The sequence below is a fragment of the Cherax quadricarinatus genome, chromosome 41 (genome assembly GCF_038502225.1).
Source record: "Cherax quadricarinatus isolate ZL_2023a chromosome 41, ASM3850222v1, whole genome shotgun sequence".
Lineage (NCBI taxonomy): Eukaryota > Metazoa > Arthropoda > Malacostraca > Decapoda > Parastacidae > Cherax > Cherax quadricarinatus.
Window position 1 is genome coordinate 7619130 of NC_091332.1, and position 24037 is coordinate 7643166.

Sequence of the window (24037 nt, forward strand, 5' to 3'; positions counted from 1 at the left end):
AAGAGGAGGCAAGCGCCACTCCCTTGGATCAAGATCCTCTCCTCACATCAACATGTCTCCCGTATATATATAGGGAGGTACCACCTCTATAGCTGGAATGGGGACCCTCATCCTCAGAGAAGACAATAAACGTACCTCAGGGAAAACTCAAGGTTCTCCCCGGAGCTTTTTGAATATTTTCTTTTCCTACCACCCCTATATTTTATATTCTATGTGAACTTAATTAATAGACAGAATACATCGACAGAAAACACAAACATGAATACATTGGAACAATATATCAAAGATTATGAATCTCCTCCAGCTCCTCCGAAGCCGGACGCGAGCGCAGTATACAGCATGTATTTCCCCTCTGGATGGCCATGCTGAGGCGCTGAAACATGAAAATGGCTGCCCTTGGGTCCTTGGTGGTATCGATGAGTCTGGGACCAAGTTCTCTAAGGAAATGCTTGGTGTTTTTCCCCATGATCCCAAGGTCTCTGATCCCACTGGGACAAATTGATACTGTTGGCTTATGTCCCTGTACTTGCTGATCTTGTACTCCTCCCTGTGATCAGCAGCTCCTTCCTGTCGCCCGACACTGTGATGGATGTAGGTGTCAGCCAGCGTCGACACACAGGTATAGTGCCATGCTAAGAGCTTGCCATTCTTCCAATGATAGATGGTGATCCAGTCAGGGCGGTTTGCTGGGTTGTGGGTGTTGTTGGCTGCTAGTGATTGGAGCTCTTTCTCGGCTGGGCATCCAGCTGTAGCAAGGGTTCTCTTTATGATGTCGTTGACTTCATTGTGTCTTGCATACCAGCTCTTAGTTTTGGAACAATTAAGACATGTGGACCATATTGGTCGGCTTGCACATCGCCGCAAATAATAATAATAATAATAATAATAATAATAATAATAATAATAATAATAATAATAATATCTTTATTTACTACAAGTACAAGGTATATAGGCCTAGCTGACATCAATGACATACTACTATATAGGAAGCCGCTTGTTTTGCAGAGAATTTTGAGCAAATTAGGTCAGTTTTGTCCCAGGATGCGACCCACATTAGTCGAGTAGCACCCAGGTACCCATTTTATGCTGATGGGTGAACATGGACAACAGGTGTCTTAAGGAAACACGTCCTAATGTTTTCCAGCCATACCGGGGATTCGATCTCCGGACCTCAGTGTGTGAGCTGAGAGCGCCAGCGATCGAGCTACAGGACACGTATATTCCATGTGAATCGGGGCAGTAAGGCAGAGAGCCACTGCAATACTTAGGGTCGAGGCGTGTTCCCATTGCCGAAATGGGAACTGTTTGGAGGAAGTCCAAAGATACAGATACATGATTATATACACCTGGAAAATCCTAGAGGGACTAGTACCGAACTTGCACACGAAAATTACTCACTACGAAAGCAAAAGACTTGGCAGACGATGCAACATCCCCCAATGAAAAGCAGGGGTGTCACTAGCACGTTAAGAGACCATACAATAAGTGTCAGGGGCCCGAGACTGTTCAACTGCCTCCCAGCATACATAAGGGGGATTACCAACAGACCCCTGGCAGTCTTCAAGCTGGCACTGGACAAGCACCTAAAGTCGGTTCCTGACCAGCCGGGCTGTGGCTCGTACGTTGGTTTGCGTGCAGCCAGCAGCAACAGCCTGGTTTATCAGGCTCTGATCCACCAGGAGGCCTGGTCACAGACCGGGCCGCGGGGGCGTTGACCCCCGGAACTCTCTCCAGGTAAACTCCAGAGTGATGTGCGATCACAGCTTGGAGACGGGAAGTTTTCCTGTCTGATGTTACAGCCCTAAGCTTGTTGTCAAGCACCTTTTCAGCGATGGGGCCATCCCAACTTGACTGTTTGTAGGCCAGTGCTGCACTAGGTTTTGGTGTTGGAGCAGCAAGAGTCTCCCATTCGGTGACGGCACTGGCGTAGCTAGGGTCCTGTATTCTTGTTGAGTCACTGAGGTTGTCCTGAAGAATTTGTTTTATTAACTCGTTTGATGCTATGGAAGAGAATAGGAAAGATGGTAGGGCATTCTGGGAGGATTTGCGTACTGCCAGACCCCAAGCCTGACGGGAAGTGAGGCTTGCAACCACTGTCCATCTTCGAGGAAAAGATTCAATACACTCTCTAGCATGGTCTTAAGGAGGTAGTCATATTCCTTGAGTTTCGGACTCCTGAAGGCTAGGGAGCATCTCAGGAAGTAGGTAAGTTTGGGGATTGACAGGCACCTGGTGAGTAGGTAGAAGGCATGTTTATTAGTGTCTTTCATCCTGCCTTCCATCGTCCTAAGGGCGTGCCGAATAGGTAATACTTGCGATTTTGGCTTAAATAGCAATGCTATTCTTGCCGAATAAGGCAAGCGAACATTTGTGTATGCAATAATCTCGCAATAATCATTCTAAACCTAACGAAAAAAATATATTTAATTATGTTTGTTTACTATTAAATTACTGTAAACTTATCTAAAATATATTTAGTTGGATTAGGCTAAATTAATTTGTGCTTGTTATAATAAGGTTAGGTAAGTTTTCTAAGGTTCTTTTGGTACAAAATTATTAATTTTTATATTAACATAAATGAAAAAAATATATCTTTAAATGTACAAGAGAAAATTTTAGAAAGGACTTAATTTTAAATGAACTCTTGCTAACTGACCAGTTTTACTTATTCGACACGACATATATATATATATGTGTGTGTGTGTGTGTGTGTGTGTGTGTGTGTGTGTGTGTGTGTGTGTGTGTGTGTGTGTGTGTGTGTGTGTGTGTGTGTGTGCAATAAAATCACAGTAAACAGGTGATATTACAATATGCAGAACAACCACTGCGAGGAAGTCACGAAAGCGCTTGGCATTTCGCTATTCTTTTAAGTGGTTGTTGTGCATATATACAGTAGGCTATTTGGCCCAGACTAAGCAGGTACAACTCACACCCACCTACCTGTCAGCTGGGAGTTGATTCCCCTTACCTAAAACACTGCTGTCAAACTAATACGTCCAAATAACCTTTCTAAATCTAGATTTGTTTAATTTGAATCCATTGCTGCGAGTCCTGTCATATATTTTCAACATGTTTTTCCTAATTCTACACTTTTCCGGAGAGTGCAAATTCAGTGCCTTTAGTCCATCTTCGTGGGAAAGATTTTTGATACGTGTATGTATATTTTCCAGCGCATTTATATCCATTCTGTAATATGAAGACCATAACTGAGAAGAATACTCTATATAAAGCCTTAATAAAAATATAAAGCTGAAGTATATATAACCTTAATACTTCTAACATTTATATTTATTTATAATAATTGCGAACACTTATTCATTGTTATCTTGGATTTAAATTTCTTCTAACCAGAACTCCTAAATATTTTTTGCATGCATACCGCAAGAGGTGTTTTTTTAATCAGTATATACACCTAAAACTGTATGAGGGAGTCTTGGTTCAATGAACTGAAGCTACTCCATTAACTATTAACTCCCATTCACAGGTACTATGCGACTCCTTTATAAAGACTATGTGTAGTGTCCAGACCAAGTGGGTTTTTTCGGATGTCAGTGTACAGGTGGCACGAAGCCTCACTGAGGCGCTGTCAGTAGGCCTTAAATTTAAGAAACTAACCGCAGTTTTACTGGTAAGTATTGTACCTGTTTATAGACGAACTCCATTTCGGTATTCACTGATTCCTGTAAGTTTTATTGGAAATAAATTCACTGAGAGACAAGACGTATTTTACAGTGTTTATCGCTCAAGTGAGCTCCTCATTACACCTTACAGTAAAATAAGCAAAACAAAAAGTTTAGTGTTTATCTAGACAGCATTGTTTTAGTTTTATCAAGATGCAGATACAATGTTTTGTCTATTATCTAGTCCACATGACTCAGGCCAGATAAGGAATAAAATGTAACAATACCTTACCTAGAACAATTGATCATAAACCTACATAATGTTCCTCTTTAAGCGGGGTTTTATATTGTATCAGGTCAGATTATAAGTCACCTATATTTGATTATTTAAGGTATGCAATGAGGCATCTGCAGATAGGCACGTGCAAGATTATGTACTTATTTATGTGTGGTTTCAGAGGTCCAGTTATGCCTCTGAACTGCCTGTTGCTGGATTCACTCGCTTTTAGCTTCCTCAGCCCTCATACCTATAATAATAATAATAATAATAATAATAATAATAATAATAATAATAATAATAATAATAATAATAATAATAGTCTATCTGGACATGATACATAGTTGTACAAGGAATTATAGTAGTTGGGTGTACATGCCAAGAGCCTCTTGTATGCCCCTTGTATTAATATGTACATGAATGTATATGCACGTGTATATGTGCACATGTGTTGGAAGGCGTGGCTGGTGTGATTGTCATGCGTGGTTGTGCAGTGTGGTTGTCAAGTATGGTTGCCAGGTGTGGTTGTCATGTGAGGTTGTCAAGTGTCGCTGTCAAGTGTGGGTGAGTTATGGACGGCAGGTGTGGTTGACAGTCGTGGATGGCAGGTGTGGTTGGCAGGTATGGACTGATCGGCTGCCAACGTTCGACAAGGAATTTAATCAGCCACACCTACACACACGCCCGCCAAATATACCTATAATTATGAATCATTACAGCGTGTCTTCACATTCTGCAGAAAATACTGTTATGTTATAGTCAGTACTGTTTTGGCTCAATAAACACTGTTTTGTTTCAGTAAATACTGTGAGAAACAGCAGATAAAGTTTGTTGATAACTGGGGCACATTTTTTTTTATATATAAAAGGGTCACGTGCAATTCCATATGGGTACAGCTAACAAAAAAATAATGCGGAACAAAACCCACTCGGTAAAAGTACAAAATTTGACCCCCCCAAAAAAATTACTTGGGTTAGGTTAAGTTAGGCTAGGCTAGGTTAGGTTAGGTTAGGCTAGGTTAGGTTAGGTTAGGCTAGGTTAAGTTAGGCTAGGTTATGTTAGGCTAGGATATGTTAAGTTAGGCTAGGTTAGGTTAAGTTAGGCTAGGTTAGGTTGGGTTATGCTAGTGTGGAAAATACTGTATATATTTTCCAGAAATACAGTAATTATATGTAAATAGATGGCCATACTGTATTTAATAAAAATTATGTTATAAAAAATGGGAAACTGCGCCTGCGCAGAAGAACTCGCCATTGTTGTTTTGAATTGAGTAACAGACGTTAGTTAATAATGTGAAGAATTTTCGTGCTCTAGAGGTAAAATTGGGTTGACACCTCTCAAATAGGAGGCGAAATTGTTGGATATGCATTCCTGCATAAATTGAGATATCAGTCGACTGGACAAGACAGCTCCAGGAACCTCAGATAAGCTATATAGATTTGTGTTATAATTCTGAAGGGCTCTGGTGACCTGGTGGTTAACGCTCTCGCTTCACACGGTGAGGGCCTGGGTTCGATTCCCAGCCAGAGTAGAAACATTGGACGTGTTTCTTTCCACCTGTTGTCTATGTTCCCCATCAGTAAAATGGGTACCTGGGTGTTAGTCGACTGGTGTGGGTCGCATCCTGGGACACTGACCTAAGGAGGCCTGGTCACAGACCGGGCCGCGGGGGCGTTGACCCCCGGAACTCTCTCCAGATAAACTCCAGATTAAACTCTCCAGTATTATTTTCATAAATTTAGTTAGACTGAGGTTTTCTGAGTATGATACACCTTGATCTCCAGTCAAATTGGTGAGTGATTTTAAGATATTCTCCTTCTGTTATGTAAATTGTGTATATATATAATTCTTTATTAATTTTAATATACAATCCACAAATTTATATATTACCAGCATTCCTGGTGATACATATTTCATTTGTAATTAATAGGTCCAGATCAACTTGTGGATATGACAGTGGTAGGTATCGAATGGGGCCATTTTTTGCGATCTAGGTGTCCCAAATTCCTACTTGTCTAACTGATAAATAATAATTATCTTTGTTCATTTACTGTTATGTACATAATGATACATTCAGATAAATGTAATTTTCCAAATTTAATTTGCCCGTTGGTCCTTCTTGAACCGGAGGTAATCAGTGAAGTCATTAATTAGTTAATTACTTAATAATTAAATGTGAAGTGACAGAAGGAGGTGGATGTTAAGTTCACAAATTTACTTAATATGTAGTGGATTATAATTATTACAATATTAATTTGGATAAGCCAAGTGTGGCTAAAGATTATATTGTGTATAATATTAAGTTTGCTATGCCAAATTCTGGCAAGGATTTATATTAATGTATTTGTATAATATTAATTTTGATAAGCCAATTCTGGCCAAGATTTATATCAGTGTATGTGTAATTGCTAAGCTCAAGTGTAGCTAAAATTTATATTATAATTTTCTTACATGTAATTGCTAAGCTCAAGTAGCTAGGATTTATTCAAAGGTAAGTTGTATCAGTGTTGTAAGTTGTAATCAGTGTTATTAATAAAGTTGAATTTAATACATTGCATCATGGCTGAAAATGAGGAAATTAATATAGAAGACAAACATATGGAATACAGAACAAAAAAAGCATCGCTGCAAGCTAGAAAAAGGCATGTAACAAAAGCATACAATAAATGTTTGGAATTAATGAATCAAGAAACTGTGAATACTGATGATTTAAAATTGTATTTAGATGCTTTAGGTAATAGATATGATTCATACAAATTATATTACAACAAATATGAAGGAGATTTGTTAGTAAACTGTGTAGATGAGACTGAAGTAGATCTCATGGTTAATCAGTATTATGAATTAGAGGAAAAGATTCTTTCTTGTAAAAGTCAGGCCTTGAATAAATTAAAATGTGTAAACCAGGCAGTTAATCAGTCTGCTCCAACAAATAATATGTCTTTGCCAAAACTCCCAGAATTATGTTTACCTGTATTTAATCCTGGAGAAAATTGGGAGAAATTTTGGTCAATTTTTAAAGCAGCTGTGCATGACAGGAGTGACCTAGCCTGTGTAACTAAATTATTTTACCTCAAAGGATAGGTAAGAGAAGATGCTCACATGCTCATACAAGCCTTTCCCAATATAGATGACTCTTACAAGGAAGCAGTTGACTTGTTGAAAGTCACTTATGGTAATATAGAACAAAGTAGGTTGGATATAGTGAATATCATTGTTAATTTAAAATCTCCAGATCACACTTACAAAGGTTTACAGCAGTTTAGAGTTAAACTGGAGAGCACTCGCAAAACTTTAAGTAATAAATATAATCTGAAGGAATCAGACTGGTTATTGAGTGCCATGGTACAGAATAATTTAAGCTGTAAAACACTTGAATGGTTCTCGAATAAATATCACAAGGGTTATTTTGGTCTGGAGGAAATAAGACTAGGTCTACAAGAATTAATTATGCAGTTGCAGACCAGCCAACTAACTCATTTTAAAGATGAAACACATAATAACTCTGAGGTATCTGTCAAGTTTCACAAAGGGAAAAATTATCCCAATGGTAATAATCAAATTTCATTTTCTAAAAAGAGTTGCATAGGTACATATCAAGTAGCAGGAATCAGAAATAATGATTCTCCACAAGGTAAGAAGAATAAGTACCCTCCTAAGAGTAGCCTAGTTAATAAGAAACCAGTCAAAAAAAAGAGAGATTGTCTTTTCTGCAAGAGTACTCATTTTTCTAAGAATTGCAATGCATACAATTCATGGAATGATAAAGTTGAAAGATTGGAGGAACTTGACAGATGTATCAGATGTTTAGGTAATCACAATGTAAAGGACTGTCATGCCAAATTAAACAATTGTTATCAATGTCACAAAGGAAGACACCATATAGTCATGTGTAAGGGTCTATATGATAATGTTGATAATAATGATAATGTTGACAATCCTGACACAACAGTAGGTAATGTAAAAATTGCTGTTAATGTTAATAATGATGGTTTTGCTGTAACTGCATTATTAGACCAGGGATCCCAACGTACTTTCATTAAACGTAAATGTCTTAATGGTATGAAAGTACAGATGGGAGATCCTACAACTCTAAAATTATCTGGTTTTCTCTCAGATAAAAGAGCTCAATTGTATGACACTGTTTATGTAACTGTCAGGTTGGGCAATGAGAAAAAACGTGTTAATGCAGTAATTGTAGATAGACTCCAGAGAAAATATCTACAGTAGGACTTAGTAAAGCTACAGAAAGACTTTCACATAATGTAAATTTAGCACCTTCTGGTGTAAGTGATGATTCTGTAGGCCCAATAAATGTTTTGACAGGTAGTGACTATTATGCCTCCTTTGTAAAGGGTATTGTAAAGAAATGTGGTGTCACCCTTTTGAAGACTGCAGGAGGCCATGTAATGTATGGTAGGATTCCTCGTAATAATAATTCATGACTAGAGGAAACTACAGATACCATAACTGTGTGTCTTACTCATGAAATCGTACCCCAGTATAATTCTTCCATAGAGGATGGTGTTGAGCCAGTGCATAAATTGTGGGAATTAGACAGCATTGGAATAAATGTAAATGAAGAAAGTCCAGACGATTCTTTTACTCAGGAGCAATACCTGAGAGATGTAAAATTTGAATCTGGACAATACTGGGTACGACTTCCGTGGAGACTGAACCATCCAGGATTGCCCACTAATTACAGAATGGCATATGAACAATTAAAGGCTCAGCTCCGCGAATTGAGTAAGACACCAGAATTGTTAACTGCCTATAATGATATAATTGCTGAACAATTAATTAATAAATTTATAGAAGAGGTACCTCCTGAGCAAGCCAAAATTTATGGTCACTGTTTGCCACATCACAGAGTGAAGAAGGATTCTAAGACCACTCCTTTTAGGATTGTGTTTAATTGTAGTGCCAGGAGTAACAAAAATGTACCTAGTTTAAATGACTGATGACAGGTCCGTCGTTGACGGAAAAATTGGGAGATATCTTATTAAATTTCAGGGTGAAGCATTATGCCTTTACGGCTGACATAAGTAAAGCTTTCCTAAGAGTGGGTTTACAAAAGGCTGACCGGGATTGTACCCGCTTCTTATGGCCTGAGAATCCTAGTGACCCACTTAGCCCTCTGAAAACCTATCGCTTTAAGAGCATATTATTTGGTGCTACATCCAGTCTGTTCCTACTTCAAGAGACGATAAATGCACACCTTAAACGTATGGAAAGTCCATTGAGTAAAGTAATGAGCAAACAATTTTATGTGGACAATTTCCTGGGTGTGACGTCAACTGAAGAGGAACTGTTAATGACTTATGGAGAAGCTAATGAAATAATGCAAAGTGCAAATATGCCTCTGAGGGAATGGAATAGTAATTCGTCCAAATTAAAGGGCAAAATAAGTAAAGATTTCCCTGGAGATGAAGTGCCAAAATGTAGTAATGTATTGGGTTTAACTTGGGATACTGATAGAGATTTGTTAATGTTAAAACCTAATAATTACAGTTTGCCCAATAAATTAACTAAGAGAGTTTTGCTTGCTGAAGTTTCCAAATGTTTTGATCCACTAGGTTTAGTGTCACCCCTTACTATAAGAGGGAAATTATTAATTCAGGAAGCATGGAAACTTAAATGTGCTTGGGATGAAATTCTACCGATGAATTCATTAACAGGTGGGATGAATTAATTGGTGATTATGAGAAAATTCCATTGTTGGAGTTCCCACGCCAGGTGGCCAATCCAAATGGGAAAAATGTACTCCACATTTTTTGTGATGCTTCAAAATTGGCATATGGAGCAGTTGCTTATCTTCAATGTAATAGTGTTATTTCTCTTGTTATGTCTAAGGCTAAAGTGTCTCCAATTAAATCACATACTTTACGTCAGTTGAAATTAACAGCCATTTATGTAGGTGTCAAATTAGCTAAGTATATAAGAAATAAGTTGCAGGAGATAAATATTAGCGACACTGTAATTTGGTCTGATAATGAGGTATCCTTACAATGGATTCGTAATGGAAACAGTAAAATTGTGTACGTACAAAACAGAGTTGCTGAAATTAATCAGATGCAAGAGAAGTATAATAGTTTGGGTCAGCATATGTTAACATTTAATCATATACCTGGTGAGGAGAATCCAGCTGATTTCTTGTCTCGAGGTTTATCTTATGCTAAATTTGTAAATGCTGTATCATGGTTTAAAGGACCGAGCTGGTTGGTAAATAAAGCTAATTGGCCTGTACAAAAGGCATATATTGCTCCTGTTGAAATTACTGTGACCACTGCTCCAATAGTTTGTCCTTCTTTAGCCATTGATATAAATAGGTATTCTTCTTTACCCAAACTAATCAATGTAACTAAGTTGGTGTTTAAATTTCTAAACAAGATGAATATTTCATATAAGTTTTCACATCCTCTTGAATATTGGATAAAGAGGATACAAGAAAAAATCTATGGAAATGAGATTAAATTGATGATGGAAAGAAAAATTGTGAAAGGTTCTATAATAGAGAAATTGGGGCTGTATTTAGAGAACAATGTGCAGAGGTAGGTTACAAAATGCTGAATTGGGTGATTATGCTAAACACCCTATTTTACTGCCCAAAACTCATCATCTAACAAATTTAATTGTTCTAAATGCCCATAAAAATGGTGGGGTACAAGATACCTTAAATTGTATTAGGGAAACTTTCTGGATTCCACAAGGACGGCAAAGTGTAAAAAGGGTGCTTAAATATTGTGTAATATGTCGCCGTGTGGATGCCAGATCTTATATGTACCCAGGTCCTCCACCATTGCCAAATGAGCAATTTGAGTCATTTAGCAACGAACTCCGCCCGGCCGCAGTGTGGAAAATACTGTATATATTTTCCAGAAATACAGTAATTATATGTAAAGAGATGGCCATACTGTATTTAATAAAAATTATGTTATAAAAAATGGGAAACTGTGCCTGCGCAGAAGAACTCACCATTGTTGTTTTGAATTGAGTAACAGACGTTAGTTAATGTGAAGAATTTTTGTGCTCTACAGGTAAAATTGGGTTGACACCTCTCAAATAGGAGGCAAAATTGTTGGATATGCATTCCTGCATAAATTGAGATATCAGTAGACTGGACAAGATAGCTCCAGGAACCTCAAATAAGCTATATAGATTTGTGTTATATTTCTGACCAGTATTATTTTCATAAATTTAGTTAGAATGAGGTTTTCTGAGTATGATACACCTTGATCTCCAGTCAAATTGGTGAATGATTTTAAGATATTCTCCTTCTGGTATGTAAATTGTATATATATATATATATATATATTTTTTTTTTTTATTATCACACCGGCCGATTCCCACCAAGGCAGGGTGGCCCGAAAAAGAAAAACTTTCACCATCATTCACTCCATCACTGTCTTGCCAGAAGGGTGCTTTACACTACAGTTTTTAAACTGCAACATTAACACCCCTCCTTCAGAGTGCAGGCACTGTACTTCCCATCTCCAGGACTCAAGTCCGGCCTGCCGGTTTCCCTGAATCCCTTCATAAATGTTACTTTGCTCACACTCCAACAGCACGTCAAGTATTAAAAACCATTTGTCTCCATTCACTCCTATCAAACACGCTCACGCATGCCTGCTGGAAGTCCAAGCCCCTCGCACACAAAACCTCCTTTACCCCCTCCCTCCAACCCTTCCTAGGCCGACCCCTACCCCGCCTTCCTTCCACTACAGACTGATACACTCTTGAAGTCATTCTGTTTCGCTCCATTCTCTCTACATGTCCGAACCACCTCAACAACCCTTCCTCAGCCCTCTGGACAACAGTTTTGGTAATCCCGCACCTCCTCCTAACTTCCAAACTACGAATTCTCTGCATTATATTCACACCACACATTGCCCTCAGACATGACATCTCCACTGCCTCCAGCCTTCTCCTCGCTGCAACATTCATCACCCACGCTTCACACCCATATAAGAGCGTTGGTAAAACTATACTCTCATACATTCCCCTCTTTGCCTCCAAGGACAAAGTTCTTTGTCTCCACAGACTCCTAAGTGCACCACTCACTCTTTTTCCCTCATCAATTCTATGATTCACCTCATCTTTCATAGACCCATCTGCTGACACGTCCACTCCCAAATATCTGAATACGTTCACCTCCTCCATACTCTCTCCCTCCAATCTGATATTCAATCTTTCATCACCTAATCTTTTTGTTATCCTCATAACCTTACTCTTTCCTGTATTCACCTTTAATTTTCTTCTTTTGCACACCCTACCAAATTCATCCACCAATCTCTGCAACTTCTCTTCAGAATCTCCCAAGAGCACAGTGTCATCAGCAAAGAGCAGCTGTGACAACTCCCACTTTGTGTGTGATTCTTTATCTTTTAACTCCACGCCTCTTGCCAAGACCCTCGCATTTACTTCTCTTACAACCCCATCTATAAATATATTAAACAACCACGGTGACATCACACATCCTTGTCTAAGGCCTACTTTTACTGGGAAAAAATTTCCCTCTTTCCTACATACTCTAACTTGAGCCTCACTATCCTCGTAAAAACTCTTCACTGCTTTCAGTAACCTACCTCCTACACCATACACTTGCAACATCTGCCACATTGCCCCCCTATCCACCCTGTCATACGCCTTTTCCAAATCCATAAATGCCACAAAGACCTCTTTAGCCTTATCTAAATACTGTTCACTTATATGTTTCACTGTAAACACCTGGTCCACACACCCCCTACCTTTCCTAAAGCCTCCTTGTTCATCTGCTATCCTATTCTCCGTCTTACTCTTAATTCTTTCAATTATAACTCTACCATACACTTTACCAGGTACACTCAACAGACTTATCCCCCTATAATTTTTGCACTCTCTTTTATCCCCTTTGCCTTTATACAAAGGAACTATGCATGCTCTCTGCCAATCCCTAGGTACCTTACCTTCTTCCATACATTTATTAAATAATTGCACCAACCACTCCAAAACTATATCCCCACCTGCTTTTAACATTTCTATCTTTATCCCATCAATCCCGGCTGCCTTACCCCCTTTCATTTTACCTACTGCCTCACGAACTTCCCCCACACTCACAACTGGCTCTTCCTCACTCCTACAAGATGTTATTCCTCCTTGCCCTATACACGAAATCACAGCTTCCCTATCTTCATCAACATTTAACAATTCCTCAAAATATTCCTTCCATCTTCCCAATACCTCTAACTCTCCATTTAATAACTCTCCTCTCCTATTTTTAACTGACAAATCCATTTGTTCTCTAGGCTTTCTTAACTTGTTAATCTCACTCCAAAACTTTTTCTTATTTTCAACAAAATTTGTTGATAACATCTCACCCACTCTCTCATTTGCTCTCTTTTTACATTGCTTCACCACTCTCTTAACTTCTCTCTTTTTCTCCATATACTCTTCCCTCCTTGCATCACTTCTACTTTGTAAAAACTTCTCATATGCTAACTTTTTCTCCCTTACTACTCTCTTTACATCATCATTCCACCAATCGCTCCTCTTCCCTCCTGCACCCACTTTCCTGTAACCACAAACTTCTGCTGAACACTCTAACACTACATTTTTAAACCTACCCCATACCTCTTCGACCCCATTGCCTATGCTCTCATTAGCCCATCTATCCTCCAATAGCTGTTTATATCTTACCCTAACTGCCTCCTCTTTTAGTTTATAAACCTTCACCTCTCTCTTCCCTGATGCTTCTATTCTCCTTGTATCCCATCTACCTTTTACTCTCAGTGTAGCTACAACTAGAAAGTGATCTGATATATCTGTGGCCCCTCTATAAACATGTACATCCTGAAGTCTACTCAACAGTCTTTTATCTACCAATACATAATCCAACAAACTACTGTCATTTCGCCCTACATCATATCGTGTATACTTATTTATCCTCTTTTTCTTAAAATATGTATTACCTATAACTAAACCCCTTTCTATACAAAGTTCAATCAAAGGGCTCCCATTATCATTTACACCTGGCACCCCAAACTTACCTACCACACCCTCTCTAAAAGTTTCTCCTACTTTAGCATTCAAGTCCCCTACCACAATTACTCTCTCACTTGGTTCAAAGGCTCCTATACATTCACTTAACATCTCCCAAAATCTCTCTCTCTCCTCTGCATTCCTCTCTTCTCCAGGTGCATACACGCTTATTATGACCCACTTCTCGCATCCAACCTTTACTTTAATCCACATAATTCTTGAATTTACACATTCATATTCTCTTTTCTCCTTCCATAACTGATCATTTAACATTACTGCTACCCCTTCCTTTGCTCTAACTCTCTCAGATACTCCAGATTTAATCCCATTTATTTCCCCCCACTGAAACTCTCCTACCCCCTTCAGCTTTGTTTCGCTTAGGGCCAGGACATCCAACTTCTTTTCATTCATAACATCAGCAATCATCTGTTTCTTGTCATCCGCACTACATCCACGCACATTTAAGCAACCCAGTTTTATAAAGTTTTTCTTCTTCTCTTTTTTAGTAATTGTATACAGGAGAAGGGGTTACTAGCCCATTGCTCCCGGCATTTTAGTCGCCTCATACGACACGCATGGCTTACGGAGGAAAGATTCTTTTCCACTTCCCCATGGACAATAGAAGAAATAAAAAAGAACAAGAGCTATTTAGAAAAAGGAGAAAAACCTAGATGTATGTATATATATATATGCATGTGCGTGTCTGTGAAGTGTGACCAAAGTGTAAGTAGGAGTAGCAAGATATCCCTGTTATCTTAGCGTGTTTATGAGACAGAAAAAGAAACCAGCAATCCTACCATCATGCAAAACAGTTACAGGTTTTTGTTTCACAGTCATCTGGCAGGACGGTAGTACTTCCCTGGGTGGTTGCTGTCTACCAACCTACTACCTACATATATATCTATATATATATATATATATATATATATATATATATATATATATATATATATATATATATATATATATATAATCCTTTAGTAATTTTAATATACAGTCCACAGATTTATATATTTATCAGCATTCCTGGTGATACATATTTCATTTGTAATTAATAGGTCCAGAGCAACTTGTGGATATGACAGTGGTAGGCATCGAAGGGGGCCATTTTTTGCGACCTAAGTGTCCCAAATTCCTACTTGTCTAACTCATAAATAATGATTATCTTTGTTCATTTACTGTTATGTACATACCTGGAGGTTACCTGGAGGTTATTCCGGAGATCAACGCCCCCGCGGCCCGGTCCATGACCAAGCCTCCCGACGGATCAGGGCCTGATCAACTAGGCTGTTACTGCTGGCCGCACGCAGTCCAACGTACGAGCCACAGCCCGGCTGATCCGGCACTGACTTTAGGTATCTGTCCAGCTCTCTCTTGAAGGCAGCCAGGGGTTTATTGGCAATTCCCCTAATGCTTGATGGGAGGCTGTTGAACAGTTTTGGGCCCCGGACACTTATGGTGTTTTCTCTTAGTGTACCAATGGCGCCCCTACTTTTTATTGGGGGCATTTTGCATCGCCTGCCCAGTCTTTTACTTTCGTAGGGAGTGATTTCTGTGTGCAGATTTGGGACCATTCCTTCCAAGATTTTCCAAGTGTAGATTATGATATATCTCTCCCTCCTGCGTTCCAACGAGTACAAGTCAAGTGCTTCCAAGCGTTCCCAGTAGTTAAGGTGCTTGACAGAACTTATACGTGCAGTAAAGGATCTCTGTACACTCTCTAGATCTGCGATTTCACCTGCTTTGAAAGGAGATGTTAATGTACAGCAGTATTCCAGCCTAGAGAGAACAAGTGATTTGAAAAGGATCATCATGGGCTTGGCATCTCTCGTTTTGAAAGTTCTCATTATCCATCCTATCATTTTCTTTGCACGTGCTATCGTGGCACTGTTGTGATCCTTGAAAGTGAGATCCTCAGACATTACTACTTCCAGGCCCCTTACATTATTTTTCCGCTCTGTTGTATGGCCGGAGTCAGTAGTATACTCTGTTCTAGTTATTATCTCCTCCAGTTTTCCATAACGGAGTAGTTGGAATTTGTCCTCATTGAACATCATATTGTTTACCGTTGCCCACTGGAAAACTTTGTTTATATCTTCTTGGAGGTTAACCGCGTCCTCATGCAGATCCTAGTATCATCCGCAAAGGATGATACGGTGCTGTGGTGTACATCTCTGTTTATGTCTGATATGAGGATAAGGAATAAGATGGGGGCGAGTACTGTGCCTTGTGGAACAGAGCTCTTCACTATTGCAGCCTCCGATTTAACTCTGTTGACCACTACTCTTTGTGTTCGATTTGTTAGGAAGTTGAAGATCCATCTCCCCACTTTCCCAGTTATTCCTTTAGCACGTATTTTATGGGCTATTACGCCATGATCGCATTTGTCAAATGCTTTTGCAAAGTCTGTGTATATTACATCTGCATTCTGATTTTCTTCCAGTGCATCCAAGGCCATGTCATAGTGATCCAGTAGTTGTGAGAGGCAGGAGCGACCTGCCCTGAACCCATGTTGCCCTGGATTGTGCAGATTTTGGGAATCCAGGTGATTTGCAATCCTGCTTCTTAGCACTCTTTCAAAGATTTTTATGATGTGGGACGTCAGAGCTATTGGTCTATAGTTCTTAGCTAATGTTTTGCTGCCACCTTTATGGAGTGGGGCTATATCCGTTGTTTTAAGTGACTGTGGAATTTCACCCATGTCCAAGCTCCTCCTCCTCCTCCTCCTCCTCCTCCTCCTCCAATGATACATTCAGATAAATGTAATTTTCCACAGCTAGGTTAGGTTAAGTTAGGTTAGGTTAAGTTAGGTTAGGTTAAGTCAGGCTAGTAAGTGTATTCAGGTACAGGTACACATAAATAGTTACAAAAATTATCATACATAGCAAGTGTAGATTACCTAGGATATCCCCAAAACGTCAGAATTATGTTACAGTATATTAGGTTAGGTTAGGGTAGGCTAGGTTATGTTAGATTAGGTTAAGAGGTTTCGTCCTGTCGTTCGTCTTATCTACAACCAGTTTGACTCTCTGACAAATATGCGGACAGCTGTATTTTTGTTAGTCTTTACACTTCTCCGTATCTCTTTTTATTGTTTTTTTTCCGTCCACAACATTTTAAAAATCCTCTTGGACTTGCCTAGCATGGGCCAGTACACCTGCTGCAGTGCTCCTTCTTATGTTCAGGGTGTGTTGTCGCACTTATCACCTCCACTTAGTTTTAACGACATATTGGTTAAAATGCAACTTAACGCGCTGTATAGCTCTTGTGGTTTAGCGCTTCTTTTTTATTATAATAATAATAATACTTAACGCGTAAATTAATAGAGAACAACCATTCAGGGAAGCATTACAGTCTATCACGTGAGTGTGAAACTGAAGCCAGTTAAATGTTTCACAATCTGGCGGGACTGCGGTATTTTTCATTTACAGATTTATTGTAATCAGTACACACTTATCTTTGCCTTCCTGTGTGGTCTTGCTTCTCAGGGACGAAAATCAGTTACTGAAAATGTGTGGATAAATCAACAGTTTGCAGAAATAGGGAGAAATCAAAATGGGAACGTATTACAAGTGGTGTTCCGCAAGGGCCATTACTGGGCGCTCTTTTATAATTTACATAAACCACATAGGTAGGGGCCTAAATAACGATATAAACAAGTTTGCCGATGACGCTAAAATAAGCCGTCAAATAAATTTTGTTGAGGACGCTAGAGTGTTACAGGATGATCTGGATAGGTTAATGTCGTGTTTGAAGAAGTGTCAGACGCAGTTGAATGGAAAAAAATATATAAGCTTCTAATCCTAGAGGAAAATAACCATTGCATTTATAAGCTAAATAAAGTAAATCTCAATTAAACTGAAGCCGAAAAACTTAGGTGTTATAGTTAGCAGTAATCTAAATCGAAGACAACTGTGCATAAGTGTTCGCAATGGAGTCAATGGAAGTACATATTGGTTTCATAGCAAGAAGTACAAATTTTAGGAGTCATTACATTATACTTCAACTTTAAGTATCTTTGGTAAGGCAATTTTTAGAGTAAGCTGCTCACTTCTGCTCCTCTTGTTACTGAATGGACACAAATGCGCTGGAAAACACACACAAACGGATGACAAAATCTATCCGATGTATCAAAAATCTTTCCTTTGTAGACTGAGGTCACTGGATCGACATTCTGTGGGAAGATAGGGAATTAGGGGTGGATGTGATTGGTACGAATGTAAAACAGGAATAAATAAAGATATAAATAACGTGCTGAAAACATCTAACCAAAACAAGACTCGCAGCAATGGAATCAAGTTCAGCAAATTTAGATTTAGAAGATATAGGAAAGTACTGGCTCGGCAAAATTTTGAATCGAGGCGAGGAATTTGGATAGCTTTAAAAATAAGGTAGACATAAACTGATGGGGGTATGTGTGAACTGGACCTTCTTAGCATGGGTCAATAGGCCTACTGCAGTTCCTATTTCTATAGTGGGTCCTGCAATACAGGATTTCCTTTCCAGTTTCCGGGTCCCGGTAGAAAACCGAGCCACGGGGCGAGGATACCAGGAAGCAGATGTAAGTTACTTCCTATGCATTCGCATTCAAGTGTGTGCGTCAAGTGATGAATAATAGACGTGGAGGTATTGACGTAGCGGTACGTTCCTGGGAGTGGATACGACCCCGGGTGTGGTGCAGTGCGTCACATTCTGTTGTGGGAACTCAGGGCGTCCCTAACTACCACCAACAGCCCTGCGCTACTCCACCACAACCACAATTTCTCCATGCATCAAAACCTTCAAACTAGCAAAACAAGACAAAGATGCAACGAACAACCGACTTGGCAATATATATATAAAAAAGCAATAAAGAGCAAAGAAATCATTTAACAGCATTAAAAATGAGGCTGAAGGGAGCAGAGGCAGGGAGAAGCGTATGCCAGTTATTCCATTTTGTTAATAGTTCATAATTAAGGTAGATCGTCTTGAATACGCTTTTATATGTACAGATCCTAAGGAAATGAAGTCGGCGAGTGCTACCTCAGCAAAACAATTAGCACTAACCATAGGAGTTGTTGTGTAAAACAGAGAATGAGAGACAAGGGATTTCAACAGCGGAAATTCTCCATGGCAACGGCGTTGAGCAGTAGACGGTATTATCGATTCTACCACCATTCCTATCACATTTATTGAACTGCTTAATGTAGTTACATTTAATTTTAATTGGGGATTAGTACGTATAACTTCAATTAGCTTAATCGCCGATAGATACGTTGGAAGACAAGGAGACATGGTGTTTCAGGTGAAGTTCATATACCGGGAAATTCTGGCATCATCCCCGTTGACTACAAAACTGACAAATAATACCTGAACGCTGTATTATGCTGTTAAATCATTGTGGAATTAATATAGACGTTGAATTACATTTACTTAAAGTATAATGTGAGAATCCGTGATGTAGGGAAAGACGCGAAATACGTATTCGGGTTCACAAGTATTGCGTAATGCTGACGTCATCATGCGTCGGAGTGTTGGTGGATGAGGGAGACGTTGGGGGAGAGAGTGGGGGAGTTGGAAGGTGTTGGGAGGAAAAAACAGAAGTAAGAGAGGATGAGGGAGAAGCAATAGAATCGGGTAGGGAATGGGGAAGGAGAAATATAAGGGAACGGGAGGATGAGTAGAGGAAGCGAAGGTGGAGAAACAGAAGGGGATGAGGAAAAGGTGATCTTGTGCTAGAGGGAATGGATGGGATGGGGTTTTCTCTGGCGGTAGGTAGGACTGAGGGACGTGAGGGAGGGGTGATGCTTGAGAGGGAGTCTGTGACGTGGCATTACTGTCACAATAGAAACGGTGAACAGCTGATGGTGTTTATGTACTCACCTAGTTGTGGTTGCAGGGGTCGAGTCACAACTCCTGGCCCCCGCCTCTTCACTGGTCGCTTGTTAGTTGTGTTTGTTTGTGTGTGTGGTCACAGACCGGGCCGCGGGGGCGTTGACCCCCGGAACTCTCTCCAGGTAAACTTATATGTGGTTCCAGAAATCAGCCTTAGCTCCTGGCCCACCTCGTCGCTGGCCGCTACTAGATTTACTCTATCCTGGCTTCGAGATCCTCATCGTACCTCTTCTTAAGGCTACGTATGGTTTCTATCTCTACCACTTCACTCTCCAGGTCGTTCCACTTCCTGACTACTCTAAGGCTGAAGAACTATTTCCTGACGTCCCTGTGACTTATCTGAGTTTTCAAATTCCAGGTGTTCTCGTGTTGTATGTGTGTCTACCAACCTGGAGAGTGTGCCGGGGTCAACACCCCCGCGGCCCGGTCCATGATCAAGCCTCACGGTGGATCAGGGCCTGATCAACTAGGCTGTTACTGCTGGCAGCACGCAATCTAGCATGTGAACCATAGCCCGGCTGGTCAGGCACTGACTTTAGACGTGGGTACTCACCTATATGTGGTTTCAGGGGTCGATTCACATCTCCTGGCCCTGCCTCTTCGCTGTGTGTGTGTGTGTGTATATACACACTCACCTATTTGTGGTTGCAGGAATCGAGTCACAACTCCTGGCCCCGCCTTTTCGCTGGTCGCTGCTTAAAATGTGGAACCCTTCGCGATTTTGCGTGTCATCCTAGCGCAGAGGCCATGCTAATCTTCTCTAGACCCCAATGGAAATAAGTCACTGACTTTTTTTTTTTTGGGGGGGGGTTATCCTAGGTACTTTACACATATGCTGCTATGTATAATAATCTATGTAACTGTATTTGTGTATACCTGAATAAACTTACTTAGTATATGTACTGCCGTTGCAAGTGTTATGTGTACTCACCCAATTGTGGTTGCAGGGGTCGAGACTCGGTTCCTGGCCCCGCCTCTTCACCGATCGCTACTAGGTCCTTTCTCTCTGCTTCCTGTGTACTCACCTAGTTGAGGTTGCAGGGGTAGAGTCCAAGCTCCTGGCCCCGCCTCTTCACTGTGTGTGTGTGTGTGTGTGTGTGTGTGTGTGTGTGTGTGTGTGTGTGTGTGTGTGTGTGTGTGTGTGTGTGTGTGTGTGTTTGTAATTAACAACAAATTACAATATAATTCTGATCAATGTGATACATCTCAGTAATTGGAAAAATATTCATAAAATAAATTTTCGTATCTCAGTCTCCATCTGTGACCTTTTATCTGGAGTGACAAAAATGATTGTAATGTGAAAGGCTGATGCCATCCATGTATATATATATATATATATATATATATATATATATATATATATATATATATATATATATATATATATATATATATATATATATATATATATCTTGTCAACCGCTTTTTAGTCACTGAAATGGTGTGAATGTGTGATTACCTCCGGAAACAAACATAGCATAAATAAGAAATATTTAGAGGTTTAAAATCCTATTCGGCAATAAAATTTTAGACAAATGATTGTACAATTGTTGCAATAAATACCGGTAAACTCCGTGTAAATTCCAGGATGATCAAAAAAAATCAGTCTGTCTTATTTCCACCTTAAATAATTTGTATTAAATGACTGAGACAACGGAATGATTACTTTCCATTTAAATTTATGTCCTTATTAACTTACATAAGAATATATTACACGTATAGTATTATAAAACTAAGGAAAATACAGTTGAAGGTATTTCGAGTCCTGGTATAGAATTATGTAAATATATTGCAATAAGGGAGTATATACTTTCAAATTTAATCTAATGCAAAGTGAGTGGGATGATGCAAGACAGTTGTCAGTGTGTATGTCTGGGAGGGCGGCCATGACTGCTGGCGGGCAGCGGGCCAGGTGGCCGACCCTCAATCCGCCCTCTCCTTCCCCCACTTTTCACCCCTCAACGACCGCCCCTCACTCCAACGCCGCCCTACACCCCTCCCCTCTCGCTTCTCAGGCCTTCCTTCACCCCTCCTCGGCCCTCTCTAAGGCCCCCTCTCAAACCTCCAAGGCCACCCCTCCAACGTCACCCTTCCACGACCCTCGCTCTCACCCCTTCCCAACCACACCTCACCCCGCCATGGCCACCTCACACCCCTCCACAACCCCCTCACCCATTACCTACCTCCCTCACCTCTCCATCCCCCCTCCACAACCACCCCTCCATCAAACACAGCGACGCCTTGCCAATCCTCCCGCTCTTGCGCTTCAAACAATACTGTGAAAATATTACTCCGCAGGAAAAAACAAATCCTATATGCGCGAGTTTCTCTGCTCAAAGTTAACATATAGTCGAAGCTACCACAAAGAAAATAAGTTCCACGGGCAAATTTCCAACTCTGGGAAGGCCATCGGCCTTGTAGAACACTGCCAAGGTCCGCCATACCTGTAGAAATGAAAGTTCCTCCTCAGCTTAACGGGGGAAAATTTGTTCATTTCAGAGGCGCCATGTTGCTTAGCTTTCATTAGTCATCCACACCTTCCAAGCAGAGTGTAGATCCAATGATCTGCTCGTGATCCAGGGGATCTTTTCGAGATCCAGGGGATCTGTTCGTGATCCAGGGGATCTGCTCGTGATCCAGGGGATCTGCTCGTGATCCAGGGGATCTTTTCGAGATCCAGGGGATCTGTTCGTGATCCAGGGGATCTGTTCGTGATCCACCGCTGTATAGTCCTTGTGGCTTAGCGCTTCTTTTTTGATTATAATAATAATGTTCGTGATCCAGGGGATCTGTTCGTGATCCAGGGGATCTGTTCGTGATCCAGGGGATCTGTTCGTGATCCAGGGGATCTGCTCGTGATCCAGGGGATCTGCTCGTGATCCAGGGGATCTGCTCGTGATCCAGGGGATCTGTTCGTGATCCAGGGGATCTGCTCGTGATCCAGGGGATCTGCTCGTGATCCAGGGATCTTCAAGTGATCCAGGGGATCTGCTCGTGATCCAGGGGATCTGCTCGTGATCCAGGGGATCTGCTCGTGATCCAGGGGATCTGCTCGTGATCCAGGGGATCTGCTCGTGATCCAGGGATCTTCAAGTGATCCAGGGGATCTGTTCGTGATCCAGGGGATCTGCTCGTGATCCAGGGGATCTGCTTGTGATCCAGGGATCTTCAAGTGATCCAAGGGATCTGCTCGTGATCCAGGGGTCTTCAAGTGATCCAGGGGATCTGCTCGTGATCCAGGGATCTTCAAGTGATCCAGGGGATCTGCTCGTGATCCAGGGGATCTGCTCATGATCCAGGGGATCTGCTCGTGATCCAGGGGATCTGTTCGTGATCCAGGGGATCTGCTCGTGATCCAGGGGATCTGCTCGTGATCCAGGGGATCTGCTCGTGATCCAGGGGATCTGCTCGTGATCCAGGGGATCTGCTCGTGATCCAGGGGATCTGCCAGTGGTCCAGGGGATCTGCTCGTGATCTATATTATTTCGATAACAGGTTATAGATTCCAAGTGAGAGATGCATACCTTTCAGAATATATATATATATATATATATATATATATATATATATATATATATATATATATATATATATATATATATATATATATATATATAACTCAGTATGTATAATGTACAGTGAAACATCTTTCCGTGTATATATACATTAGTTACACACCTCTACTCTAGATGTATATATATTCAGAAACATACACACTTGTGTAAATGAGGTACACATTTCTGTACACAAGTAAAGATGGTATTAAAACTTAAAATTGATCTTCTGAATGCAGTGTGAGTGGGTTGGAGATACATGAGTGGGTTGGAGATACATGAGTGGGTTGGAGATACATGAGTGGGTTGGAGATACATGAGTGGGTTGGAGATACATGAGTGGGTTGGAGATACATGAGTGGGTTGGAGATACATGAGTGGGTTGGAGATACATGAGTGGGTTGGAGATACATGAGTGGGTTGGAGATGCATGAGTGGGTTGGAGATGCACGAGTGGGTTGGAGATACATGAGTGGGTTGGAGATACATGAGTGGGTTGGAGATACATGAGTGGGTTGGAGATACATGAGTGGGTTGGAGATACACGAGTGGGTTAGAGATTCATGAGTGGGTTAGAATACATGAGTGGGTTGAAGATGCATGAGTGGGTTAGAATACATGAGTGGGTTGGAGGTACATGAGTGGGTTGGAGATACATGAGTGGGTTGGAGGTACATGAGTGGGTTGGAGATACA

At 40.5% G+C, this 24037-nt stretch overlaps 1 long non-coding RNA gene and 1 pseudogene across 2 annotated transcripts; both read right to left on the reverse strand.

Annotated features, from left to right (window-relative positions):
- Positions 1–971: 971 nt before the first annotated feature.
- Positions 972–22483, reverse strand: LOC128695741 (uncharacterized). Of its 2 annotated transcripts, XR_008408062.2 has the most exons (4): positions 21972–22483; positions 17966–18088; positions 4059–4147; positions 972–2229 (listed from the first exon to the last, which is right to left on the reverse strand). It is a non-coding gene; the product is annotated as an uncharacterized lncRNA (long non-coding RNA). The 2 variants fall into 2 exon arrangements; XR_008408061.2 differs by lacking the exon at positions 972–2229 and having other exon boundaries at positions 3743–4147.
- LOC128695996 (U6 spliceosomal RNA) lies at positions 20486–20579 on the reverse strand (annotated as a pseudogene).
- Positions 22484–24037: the final 1554 nt, after the last annotated feature.